This window comes from Notechis scutatus, chromosome 2, assembly GCF_049901735.1.
Source record: "Notechis scutatus isolate UNSWTSFEM ecotype Mainland chromosome 2, rNotScu1.2, whole genome shotgun sequence".
In the NCBI taxonomy this organism is placed as follows: domain Eukaryota; kingdom Metazoa; phylum Chordata; class Lepidosauria; order Squamata; family Elapidae; genus Notechis; species Notechis scutatus.
The window spans coordinates 65,535,771-65,549,852 of NC_142010.1; the positions used below are offsets into that span (position 1 = coordinate 65,535,771).

A 14,082-nucleotide genomic window follows, 5' to 3' on the forward strand; every position below is an offset into this window, starting at 1 on the left:
TAGGGCTTATCTTGGATTAGGAAGTCCTTTACTCACACCCTAGTCACCTCATGAATGGACTACTGAAATTGGCTCTATATGGGCTGCTCTGGAAGGTCATTTAGAAGCTTCAACTGCTCCAGAATGGAACAACATAGAGTGACAGTGATGAGCATGCCTTGTTATGCTCATGAGATACTTCTTCTTTGTGAATTTCACATTTCCAGATTCAATCCATGGTACTGTTAATATTTATAAAGCCCTATAAGAGGCATAGGGTCTGGATAATTGAAGGTCCTATGGTATCAGTCCAGCTGGTTCAATCCAATAGAATTGGTAAACTTCAAGCCCCTCGAATTAAACACTATCATCTATCAGGACTCCAAAAGCATGTTTCCTTTATTGTGGTGTCTACTCTTTGGAATGAAATTCCCCTAATATTCATATGGCTTCTACCCTGAAGATATTCTGGAAAGTCTTAAAGGCCTGGTTGTTTCCACAAGCCTTGAGGTGTGATTGCCAGATCTACTACTCTTTTTGTCAGCCTTCAAAATCTGAATGGAGCACAGACTGACACTTTTGTTCTCTTAGAGTTATTGTTTTTTTCTGTTTTTTATTATATACCATCCAGTTGAAGTTGGACAAATCAATTAAATTAGAGGTGTCTTATAAATGTATAATACTTATGTAGTTGTAAAATCTATGGTCATTCTCCATGCAGCTCCTGGCAGCTGGCCTTCTGTGCTAAAGCAATAATTGTATAAAAGAAATGCACAACTGATGCAGCTAAAAATAAAAATCGTTTATTCAAGATGAAGCTTCCTGTTAACTATTGAAACATGAATCAAATGATAATTTTCTTCCTTTCAGTTTTTGCCTTGATTCCATTTGAAAAAGCTTCTATATGCCCAAGGGCATTTCTCCCATTCCATGGCCATGTCTGCCCTTTTACCAGCCCCCAGCTTCATTCTTTTTGGCAGGGAGGGTGTGTCTGGTATTCCTCGCCTGGCTGGCAAATAGGTTGCCAGAGCAGTCTTCCAGAGAGAGAGAGAGAGAGAGAGAGAGAGAGAGAGAGACAGAGACAGAGGTGAATTATCTATGGAGAAAGTGCTACTTGACTTGGCACAGAAGTACCATTTCAGAGGGCTAAAAATAATAGCCGAATAAAAGCAGGAATTAATATTTCAGCACAAACTGAGACCAGTTTGTAAGAGCAGGATTTAACACTTAATCAAAATTGGTTTGACAATGCAGAAATTAGGTTTTTGACTGCCATTATTGTTTTATAATAGCTTCAATTAATATCACTCCCATTTCTGTTTTGTTCTTTGCTAATCGCTTTCATTCCACTTCCTTCATTGTTTTAGGCTGCTGTTGTACTGTTTTAGATATTTAACTATACTCAAAGCCATCCTCCTTTCAACACATTCTAATTGATCTCGATTTAAAAAAACAGGACCTGTCATTTCTGTCCCTTTGTTACACAGCTTCTTTACACCAAGGATCTGGAGTATAAAGGCATATATTCATAATTTTATTTACTGCCTTTTGAAACCCCCTCGCTGTTATCAGATTGTGAGAAGCTGATGATCAGGGTGAGGTCCAAAAAGTGAAGATGGTGCATTGAAGCTCCATTCATTTTTTTAAATTTGTGACCTTGAGTGGAGCTTTTTATGGCATTGTTGTAGCTGCCATCCTGATTTTTTTTAAAATTGTGCCCTGCAAATATTTTGGGGATGATCATGGTAAAAAGACAATGTGAAGCCTCAGACAGCCCCAGGAAAAAGCTAATCTGCCCCCAACATGAATAGTGGCACAGAACAAAGCCATTTCATATAAGGCAGAGTACATAGGACATCACATAGATTAAATGGGGCAGATGATAGGCTATAGTATGGAAGATAAGGAAGTAAGACAGATTCTCCCTTTCCCCCCAACAAGTTAAGAGGAAACGAAAACATTGAGCTCATAGGACCAATGGTTTCTTGTTTATTAATACCTTGATTCTTCTGTTCTGCGATTCTTTCCACTGAAATATTTCTTCATTCGTAATAGTATAATGTATAAAGTAGACTCTATATATTATCTCTGTTTCTAAAGTGAATATATCAGTGGTAAAGCATTTAAGGAAATTTATTTTCTTTATTTTCATTTATTCACAGAATAAAGATTCAGAACATTTTGTCAGAGATTGGCTTTGAAAATTTCACATAGGCAGAGACGCATTGTATGACTTTCCAAAACCACACCAGGCCGTATTGACTGGCACATTCTTCACTTTTCTCAGTTTGCTCACATCAGTACAAGACCTTGGACTCTTTTATATAAGTATTTTTTATCACAATTCCAGTGCATTTTAGTCTTTCTAACTTTCATTCTCCACAAACATGTAATTATTTGCACACATTTATAAATCTGCTTTATATGGCTGTTCAACTCATAATGATTCTGGGCGGCATACAAGTTAAAAATAAATACAATACAACATAATACAATAAAAGCAAAAATAGACAATAACTCCCTCACCCAACTCCTTAATAAAATTCCTTCAGAAGGTATATGCTTCCCTAACCTATCACCTGAGGAAAATCTCAGGTCTTTGAGGCTTTTTTAAAGGATGGCAGGGCTGGTACAACTTGAACCACTGGAGATGGAGTACTATTCTAAGCAGGGATGGGATCTGACCAGCATAACTACCAGTTCTGTCGCTCTGCATTGCGCAAGTCGTGCAAGTGCAATTTACGACCTGCTGAGCTGCCCAGACAGCTGAGCAGCACTGCGTGCAAGTGCACAGCGGTTGGAAAAGCCCTTTTTTTCCTGTTTTTTTCAACCACAGCTGTGTCGCGCAAACCAGCTGCGGTTGAAAACGCAGGAAATAAAGGTCAGGTAAGAGCCTGGGCGGACGGGTGGGCCAAAACAGCAGCAGACATAGAACCAGTTCTATGCTTGCTCTCTGTTTGCTGCTCTTCAGAGCTACCGGTTCTACAGAAGTGGAAGAACTGGTAGAATCCCACCCCTGATTCTAAGGGCAGGGACTATGACACAGAAGTCATGCTTGAGTCCCATCAAATGACACTGATTCGACGATGGGACCTGGATATATTCACCCACTCAAATCTTATCAAAGGTAGAAATAAAATTTTCTCCTGAAAGCATTCCCGAGTGCTTTTTCTTTCTCTGAACCTCTGATCCCCTTCCCTGCCTTCCAACTCCCATCCCCTGCACTGATTTCTGTACTTGTAGACAAATGTTTCTCAACCTTAGCAATTTTTAAGATGTTGCTGAACTTCAACTCTCAGAGTTTTCCATGCTGGTTAATCATGACTCTTGCTTCCAAACATCTAATATATAAAACAGAATATCTTCCTCATGAAATATGTTGAGGCTAGCGGTATGATTATCTGCATGACTCTTTCTTGACTAACTGCCCAGATGCCACTTGGCCCTAAGAGTTGCCTCATTCTCTGTCTAATCTATTACTGACTATGGGCAGACATCTTTATGAAGGACCTGCTTGTTAGTGGGGGGTTCATTACAGTCTTAAACCAGGAGCACAAGGCCACTTTCTAATGACAGGTCTCTGGGAATTTATATCTCTAGGAAGGAAAAGGCTTCCAAATTATGCCTCTTATATTTACTGGAAGGATAACGCTGTTTATGAAATTTAGAAAATGCCTTGTTAATACATGGAAGGATGATTTAGTAGCATTGTGCTTAGCTCTGGAATGAGCCCTTGGAAACGGTCTATCAGGTCTCCAATTAACCAGTTCTATGGGGAAAGGACATTGTTTCTTGTTCCTTAAGCTGCAACATAGAAAATCAAGCTATAATATCCCAAGAACCACAAATTATTCTCCTAAAGGCCATCGGTCAAAAAATACGTGGTTTCTGCAATGCTAGCCTTAAACCTCCTTTATTTGCACACAACACAACATCAAATAATTTCTCCCTCCAGACCATGCCAGCCATCAGAATAGACATAGTCAGATTTTAAGCTGGGGCTCAGAGATGGAAGACACAAAATAATGACTGCATTTTGAGTCAGTTGCCCATAGCACTACACACTAAGGCTGGCCCTGGGTAAAAAGATATGAGCTCACAGAACCACTTGAAGGACTACTGAAACATCCCCATGAACAATGCTCTGAGGAAGTGCTTGCATCCTGATAAACAGTGATGGAAAGCTATGACAGCAAGCCATAACCAAAACACCCAGGGTTGTGGATGTGTCAGATCCTATAAGTTAATTAGCATCAGAGCCAGTCTTACATAGATGGCAAATTACAAATAAAGGCAGGTGCTGCAGGAAGCGGTAAAGGCATTTTCAAAGAAATGGGGGTGGGACTGGACTTTTAAATGGAGTCCAAATAAGGTGGAGCTCTCCAAGGTCTCCTTTTCAAAAACAATACCACTGAATGTCTGCAGTCTAGAGGACAATTGTCACAGCCATTCTAATCTTTGTACAATTAGTTTTTGGTTTCAGATGTACACTGTAACTTCAGCCCACCACTGAAGAGAGAAGAAGAGTTTCAATGTTGTTATCCAGTGACCATATCTGCTGCCATGGTGAAGGGGAAGAGTTTCCTTCATAGAGCATGGATAGCACTGCAGTGTTGAACCTGGAAAGAGACAAGCATAGACTGTACACACTATTGGAGCATGTTGCCAAATGCCATTGCATAAGCATTTGTTGGATTTGCAAAATGCTGACAGAACTTCCTTCCCTCCTCCTTGGCCATAGTCCCACTGGGAAGCTCCATCTGTCTCCATCTGGGCTGTTGCTGGCTTTAGGCTGTAAACATCTATGGACTATTTACATTCTGGTTTTGCAAGTGCACACTGTCTTCCTTCCAATATACTCTTTACCTATGATTTGGACATAAAGGTTTAGCTTGATCACCTGCTTAATTTGGTTCAACCCAGGGACACTTGAGATTCTGTGAAAGCAATCCTTTTCTCTCCAGGTTGAAACAGCCAAGCTTATGGAAAAAATGAACACCCTTTCCAACTGTTTTGGATTGGTACAATACATCTCAAAATGCCAAGTCAAATAAAAGCTAGTGGAGAATATAAAAACACCACCAGATAAACACAAATTACAAGCAAGTCAACTGATATGTCTTCCAAAATAATCATGTGCAGTGCTCCAGATTAGATTTTTAAAAGTGCTCAGTGATATTTTGATTATATCCACTGAAATTTATAGGAGTTTTAGTCAGGGGCTAAATATTATTATAGAGTATTTCTGAAAAATCTATCTATAAAATTAGTGGCCTGAATAGCTAACTAAATTTGACCTGGATTCTGCTCAAATAACATTCTTTTTTACCAGTAGCATTACACTTAACTATTCTCTTATCTCTTTCATTGATATTCAGTTCAGGTACTTACTTCTACTGAAAGCTTTCAACCTTACCAAAGTATCAAATCTAAACATATATATCTTGGAGTAATCATAATAATCAAAATTGAAAAATAATGGCATAAACTGGCTGTGCTGGTCCCATTGATTTTTCAGCACACTGGGTGCCATACCAAAAAATCTTGGACAGCACTTAGAAAATCTGCGCATTTGCAAAATTTCCATCTGTCAGTTGTGGAAGGCCACACTACTTCAGTCTGCACATATACTACACTGTATATTACAACATCTTAGGTTCCTGGAAAGAACTCAATATGTATGAAGGCCAACACCAGCTAAAGAACTGGCAGCTGTGACTTAACATTGTAAAGTTGTGGACAGATAACAAGAATAATAATATAGGATGAAACATTTGACCATTTCATAAGTGGCTGCTGCAAAATTTCGCAAGCTGACTAGAAGCATTGCCATGATTGTGTTGTCAAAATTATATATTGAAAACTTTGTCAGAGGTTTGGATTAGAACTACTGTATGGGATCATCAAGCTGAGGTGGTTTTGGAAAATGAATGGGTTGAGATCTTATGGGACCTTAAGATCCAAATAAACAGGTATCTTTTTTTCATAAGGTGCCTGATAAAATAGTTATTGAAAAGAAGAAACTCTGGTTCACTGATTGGGCCATTGGCACTGGCATTGACAAAATCACCATCAGTCAATTGCAAAGGTAGCTTTACTTGGAACAGCTTACATCTTGCTATGATACCTTTAACACCAACCATGATAACAATAAATTTTTAAGACTGAGTTGGAATGTATTTATTTATTTATTCTCATATGGCAATGTTACATCAGCTAGGAGACTACAATGCTAATATAGTTATTCAGTTCCCTTTTGGTTCATGCTTGCATGCTATCTATGGTGCACCAAGGATGCAATTAGAATTAGAATTAGAAGAACTTTATTATCATTGTACAAGTACAACGAAACTGTGGATGCACCCCAGCAACTGTTTGCAATACAATAAAACCAAAGCACTTAAAAATGAAGATAAGAAAAATAGAGTACCCACATCTCCATTTGCAATTTGAGAGTACAAGCTAGTGCAAGCTAGCTTTGCACCAGAAAGAAAGACAAACAATGTCATCTAGGGCTTTCTCCCTCCACCAAAATCACTTCACAGAACGGCGTTGCTTCTGGGAAGGTCCAGTGCATGCAGGGATCTGATCATCTGCATGAAGCACCGGCCCATCTTTTCACTGAAGTGGTATCTATTTATTTACTTTTATATAACATATTTTTGAACTGCTATGTGGGCAGAAGCTGAGGCAAGTGACAGGAGCTCACTCCACCACGGGATGCTAGAACTCGAACCACTACAGTAAAGACCATCTCCAACATAATTAAGCCATGGAATCATCGTGCCTCTTTTGGATGTGGTATATACAGTTTACAAAACCATTAAAGTGCAAGCTGGAAACCAGTGTTTTCCTAAACCTTTTAAGAATGGGTTAGAAAATGTTTGTCTAAATAATAAATAATAAAAGTATCTTTAGTAAAGTCACAAAGGACATGCAAAATTAAGTCCTCTATAAATGGAGCTGGACTGACTCACTTGATACTGGATAATCAAGTCTATTATTTCCCCATGGAATGATTCCGTATATTTTACTGGTGTAATCAGTCCATCATACACTGATATAGAAACAAGATTTTTTTCCAACTCAGCATAAGTAAAGGGCAGAGGCAGAAATTTCACTTGCTGAAATTCAGTATTATCAACATAACCTGCATAATGTCTTAGTCTCAGAAGCCGAGTACTAACATGCTTACAATTAACATCAATTCAAGGTGACTATATACATTTTCAGTTCTTTAGTTCTGCATACTTCTTGGAACTGTTTTATTCATTTTGTTATGAAATAACAAATGTTACAGAGTATAAAAGAACGGCCTTCTGGTACTTGCTTATTTATTACACAAATACCATTTGCAATAGTAATGTGCATGACTCAGAAACCAACACAAAATACAATTTTATACTATGTGGCTTGGATCAGCCCATGACTGTAAATGGGACTAGATTAAATCACAACACTTAGACATGAATCCTAAATACTGGGTACAAAGTTGGCAATATGATCCATCTATCTCGTATCCAGAAGGCAGCTTCATGGAATTGAATTTATATTGGATCAAGGACCAGAGATTCTCCATGAAGATTTCCACTTGTTGGTTGGAAGTACATGGTATAATACTATCATCTACCCTTTGGTAAGTCCAGCTCTGAAGATGGGGCATCAATTTCGTCTCTCAGTAGAAGTAAATGTTGGCTAAGGTTTACTAAAACGGAAAAAGAAAAAAGTTCCATGTCTTGACTATGCTAATCCAGTTGGTTTGTTCTGCTATTTGCTGGCCTTCATTCATTGTGTTAAATCAAAGGGTAATTAGCTATCATTCACATCCACACCTGACAATTTATGCCTGCCTGAAATTCAACTGAACTGCCTTACATGTGGACAGAACATAAACTTTCTTGAATCCCTCCTTTAAATCTGAAGAATTTCCAGGAATAACATTCAGCTGCTTTGTAAGACATTATACTAATCTGCCAAGTCAAAAAGCACTTTTCTTAATGGATTTTTAAATTTCTAGGCTTTCCCTCCCAATCTTGACATGGACATAATGTTTGCTGAATATACATTACACAGAGAATATGCATACTCCCCCAATATTTTGAAGTAGTTCTGAGTGGGGAGAAGGAGGAAGAAAGAGAAGCAGAAGAGAAAGTGGCAGTCAGAAATGCCAGCAAACTCAAATACTTTGGCACCATTCATCTTCCCTGATGAAACATTCAGGCGCTCCCAGATTTGCTCCCTGCAAAGGGGTTAGACAAACCAGACTGTACAGATAAACTTCAACTTACAAACATTTGTTTAGTGACTGCTTGAAGTTACAATGGCATTGGAAAAAAAGTGACTTATGACCAATTCTCACACTTACAGCCAATGCATCATCTCCATAGTCACTTAGCAACTGCCAAGTATTTATGATAGTAGCAACATCTGAGGGAGGCATATGATCACCACTTACCACCTTTCCAGCTGGCTTCCAACAAGTAAAGTCAACAGGGGAATTAGCGTGAATCAACCACATGAGTCACTTAACAGCTGCAGTGATCCACTTATAACAACTATGGAGGAAAGGTCGTAAAATCAGTTGCCTGGCTTAGCAACAGAAATCCAGTTGCAAGCCAAGGACTACCTGCATAGTGGAGCAGAAGGGTAGTTTAACACTCAATTTTCTACTATGTCATAAAATGCCCATTAGGATGAAAGTTGAAAATAGAAGTGACCTCTTTTCAAAAGGGGTTACTAGGACACGTCAGATAAATAGACTGTTCCACTTCCTGCTCTTTGCAAGTGCTGTATAAGCAAGAAAGCAGCAATATTACTGACAAAGGCTGTGCAGTGCTTTGGATTCTGTTCTAGAAAGTTATTTCAGAGGAAGACATGAAAAACCATAGTCCCTTGTCTGCAGTACCTTCAAAAAGCTGGCCTTCTGTTAAAATCGTATAATAGCAGTAGAGGACAGCTGTGAGACCCTTGAAAAAGATGGGCAGACAAGTGTTGGGTTTGCCTGTAATTTGAAGCATCACTCAGCTGCCTATTAACCATTTTCCCACATCCCATTAGGAACAACATGCTCTCAAGCAATGACTGACCTCAGTTGTCATTATTTCTTCCCACTCCTGAAAACAGGCAGATTTTTTTTTGTAAAAAAACAAACAAACAAACCCTAAGAGGCTTGGCACTTGCAGAGGGGAAAGGGTTAAGTTAGTCATCTCTGCTGCAGACTCTGCCTGGCAGAGGAAAATGAATCACATTTCCTCCTGCTCTCCATCAGCAAAGATTGCTCTATAATTTTGTTTTTAGCCATTCGTGACTGAGACCCTTCTCTGAAAATGTTTTAGCTCCTCAGCATCTTTGCTATGTGGCCCCAGATGGCTGAAATCTTTGGGGGGAATGGCTTCATTTTGCAACAGCTGAGGGCTGGGGGAATAGGAAGGGCTGATGGATGCAGAGCCCTCAAATCAGTGACACTGGCTATTCTTTCTGTGGCCCACTTAGCCACCTTGGATCATCCAGTGTAATTGTTTACGGACTTTCTTGAAAAGACCCTGGTCATGAATGGGGTAATAGCTTATGGCCTCTAGCAGTCAAGCAGTCTGACCATTTTAAAGAAGCTATTGTAATCTCCCGTGAACGAAAACAGCACGCACTTTTCCCCCCTCTACCCTTTTACCACTTTGTAAATATAGTGATGCATAACCCAGCAACGGAACAAAAAAAAAGGTCACTTATCTGGCCTACCACCTTATCCAGCTGTCTCCAGTCTTTTAACGTAAGTGCAGTAGCACTTAAGAAAGGGGAGGAAATACATCAGAGTTTCCATCCCATGACAGATCACCCTGGCCAAAAATTAATCAGGCAAGAATTAGTAACTATTTCCCAAATAATTTATATTTATGAATAATGCCCTCTATTTTAGAAGTCCAGCTTTTCTGAAGATTTGGGGGGCAAAATTAGTGTTATTAAGGTAACTTTTTAAAAAAAACCTGGCTCTTTCTTCTCTGTCTGTGATATACACATTGAGATGGAGAAGCTCTCCTCAGTGCTTAACCCCTGGCCAAAACAGCTCAATCTGCTAAATACCTACCTGCCAGGCTCCTGTCAAAAGCCTAGCAACCGGGCCAGTAAAATGTTGGCACCCTACCTGGCATACCGAGCAAGTCAGTGGCACGAGGACTGCTTTTCTTCTCTTCCTTCCATCCTTTCTTGAACTTTTAACCACAGGGAAACAGGGAGATACGAAGCAAAAAATTAAAATTAAAATTAAACCATTCTCACTACAGGTAAGTCCTTAACTTACAATCACAACTGAGCCCAGAATTTCTGTCGTTAAGTGAATTTGACCCCATTTTATGACCTTTCTTGCCTCAGTTGTTAAGTGAATCACTGCAGTTGATAAATTAATAACCTGGTTGCAGGGGTGGGATTCATTTTTTTAAACAACTGGTTCTGTGGGCGTGGCTTAATTGGCGGGTGTAGCTTGGTTGTCATGTGATTGGGTGGGTGTGGCTAACTTGACATCACTCATGTCAAGGGGTGCTTCTCCTCGCCTGGCCTCTCATGACAGTGGGGATGCTGCAATGGTCATAAGTGTGAAAAATGGTAATAAGCTACTTTTTTCAGTGCCATTGTAACTTTGAATGGTCACTAAATGAGCTGTTGTAAGTCAAGGATTACCTGTTCAAAAATACAAAAAGTTTCTTTGCTTGCAAAAAGCTGCCCTAAATACCAATCATTAGATTAAAAATACCTGCAAGCCAGAGTTACAAATCAGGCAAGGTGCCAGAGCACCTCGAGGAATGAAAATAGTTAAAATGCAGTGATAACTATCAAGCAGCTATCTCTTGCTCCCTTTAGCAGAGAGGTCATTTAAGCTCTCCAGAAAGAACACAACCAGGAGAAGCAATCCTTAGATCCATTTGCACCACTTAAAGATACCAGCTGGTCTCACTCACCTCACCAGATATCCTAAGGAAATCATCCAGATTTAAAGAAAGGTGACATGCCCCCCTGAAAGGCTGTAAAAGAATCAGTGCCAAGCTTGCATCCTGCCTCTTGGAAGTACACCCCAAAAGGACAGTGCCAGATAGTACTAAAGCAGTGAGGAGACCCCCTCCCCAGATAGAAAAAGAAACCATGAGGCAGGAAAAAATTCAAACACAATACAAATAAAAATAATTAAATCACAACGGTAGCTGTTGCATGTTGAAGCAGAATAGAGAAAATTATCCCATCAATAAACATAGGATTAAATGTCATCAAGCACAGAATTAACCTTCACCAAAAACTAGGTTTAGACCAAAACTCAGAAAGGGTATGTAAACTCACGTTTGAATGTCAATCTTTCTAGCTAGTCAAGAAGCCTTGCTGAATGTCACTCATCTTGGTTCCCTGTCATTAAAAGCTTCTTTCTGACAGGTCTGCTTCATTATTCAATTATTTCTTCAAAGTGGTGATTGTCCAGGGAAATATTTCCTCCCAACAGCAGTGTAAAAATCTTAAAACAACCCTTTCCCTTTAAGAAAGTCAAGCCCCAGAAGCTCCAGAGACAGGAAGGAAAAAACAAAAAGAGATTGCTTCTAACTTCTGGTTTTCCAAACTGCTTAGAAAGTTAACAAGGGGTTCTATAGAACCAGTCAGAACCAGTAGAATCCCACCCTTATCTGGTTGTTAAGTTAGTAAACCCCCCATTGACTTTGCTTGTCAGAGGGTCACAAAAGGAAGGATCACATGATCTTGGGACCCAGCAATGGTCATAAATATGAACTCATTGCTAATTTTGATCACATGATCGTGAAGATGCTGGAAAGGTCGTAACTGTAAAGTAAATGGTCATAAGTCACTTTTTTTTTAGTGCTATAGTAACTTTGAACGGGCACTAAATGAATTGTTGTAAGTCGAGGACTACCTGTATTTCAACCCCTATCCCAATGGCCACATCTGCTTAATTTTCTTGAGGCAAGCAGCCAATAAAAGCCAAAGAGCAAGACATTCCTCCAGAGAGATAAGATTTTAGGATGTACCTGTATCTTTGTAGTAATAGAATCATGAAAATAGATGGAATTTCAGTAACTTTCTATTCTTACTTTCTGCTCATATAGGACTTCTACTATTGCACGTATCTTAATGGCCTTCCAGCTGTTTCAGAAACTCTAAGGAAACCTATGTAACACGATAGCCTCACACACTACTCTCTCAGACATTACAGTTCCACATTACTAATTGGTATTTTCTGCCTGCATGAGATAGTTCTTTGATATAACTAGACATTCACAGTTGCATTTCCTTCTGCCAAACATCTGATAGATAGAATTCAAACTTAAAAATAAAGTTTCACACACATAGCCCAGGATGATTCCTATAAGCTGCTGTGAATGAATCCCTAAATTCTAAATTAATTCTACTGATTTTAGCAGGGTTACTTTAATGGCCAGCCAAGTAGGGTTTTATTTGTATACTTTATTTTTTTTTCTCAATTTCTATGACTGCCTATCTCTGCAAATGACTCTGGGTGATGAACAATCTTAAAATAAATTTAAAAATTTCCATCATAAATATAAATATTAGAACCCACATCTGAGGATGATGACACAATAAATAAACCAAGGGATGGGACACTTCAAACACTCAGCGCTCCAGGCCAGACAATAGGACCAGATCTTTGAGTCTTAGGAAAGGCCAGTAGAATTGGGTCTATTCTAAGGGTTACAGGATTGCAGTCAGGGGTGTCCAATCTTGGTTACTTTAAGACTTATGGATTTCTGAGGAGCTGTGGTGGTGCAGTGGTTAGAATGCAGAATTGAATCTGCAACCAACTCAAGGTTGACTCAGCCTTCCATCCTTCCAAGATCAGTAAAATGAGGGTTGTTGGGGGAAATATGTTGAGATTGTAAACTGCTCAGAGGGTGCTATAAAGCATTATGGAGTGGTATTTAAGTTTCATGGCTGGCTGAGGAATTCTGTGAATTGAAGTCCACAAGTCTTAAAGTTGACATAGTTGGACACCCTGATTGCAAACCTGATCTAGAATTTTGAACTTCTCAACCAGGAAAACACTTACTTAGGTATAAAATATATCCTACCAAATGATTTTGAAGGATGCACAATAGTACTTTGGTCCTCACCCAAGCACAGCACCTTTCTGATATTCATTAATTAGCTCTTAAAATAACTGTGCCTTCTTTCAAGTTGCTCTGATGAATAAAACAAAGATATGGTGCTTATGTAAATCTCAACATTCCCTCCAGATGTTTTTTTTTTTTGAAGTGTGCCAAATTCTAGTATTTATTGCAGAATAAGTACATTCAAACACAATAACATTTCTATTTTTTAATGGCAGTTATGAGGGTTAAATAGAAAGTATACTGTTGAGACAGCCAGAAAAAAAGATAATCACTGCCCAAGCCTGTCCTTTTGATCTGAAAGCAAACACATATAATTTTTGAAAATCAACTTCTATAATACCACTTATTTCCATATTAATTTCATTTAAAGAAAGGTGAACAATGTTTGGCCGTGTATGGTATGCAGCCTCAAACCAGTGGTGGGATTCAGCTGGTTCGCACTGATTCAGGCGAACCAGTTGTCAAATTACACCTCCCCCCCAGCTATCAAAGTGGATCCTGGGCTGCACTACAATGGAGAAACGGGCAATGGAGTGGCCAGTGTGAGGAAAGAAGAAGGCTTCTTTTCCTCTTTCTTTTCCCTGCTCCTCCTCCTTCCCTTGTGCCGGCCGCTCCATGGCCTGTTGTGCCATTGCAGTGCAGTGCAGAGTCAAGGATCCAGTTTGATATCAGGTGGTGGTGGTGGTGGTGTAATTTAACAACTGGTTTACCCAGGGTCAGGTTGACTGTCATGGGAGGCTCGTCCCGCATGTGCAGTGGATCTGGATAGGGCCACGCCTCGCATGACAGCCAACCTGACCCTGGGCGAGCTGGTTGTTAAATTATTTACCAGATACTTTAGAAAATTCCCCACTAAATCCCTCCCCACCCAATGATGTAATTTCTCATTGTTTTTTGTTTGTTTGTAGTAACACAAAATAGACACAGCAACCACCCTTACAGAAATCAAAGGCCAAACTCTTCCATGATTTCCTCACTGTGTGTG

General features: G+C 39.4%; 1 long non-coding RNA gene across 3 annotated transcripts in view; it reads right to left on the reverse strand.

Moving 5' to 3' along the window:
- Positions 1–2,101: 2,101 nt before the first annotated feature.
- Positions 2,102–14,082, reverse strand: part of LOC148132052 (uncharacterized) — an 85,038-nt gene continuing 73,057 nt past the window's right edge. For 2 of the 3 annotated variants that reach the window (XR_015747541.1, XR_015747542.1), the window contains exons 2-3: positions 3,073–4,598; positions 2,102–2,659 (exon numbers count right to left, since the gene is read on the reverse strand). This is a non-coding gene — a long non-coding RNA (uncharacterized LOC148132052). Of the gene's footprint in view, positions 2,660–3,072; positions 4,599–10,117; positions 10,185–14,082 lie in introns of those variants that run through there. The other variant, XR_015747543.1, reaches the window with a different exon arrangement.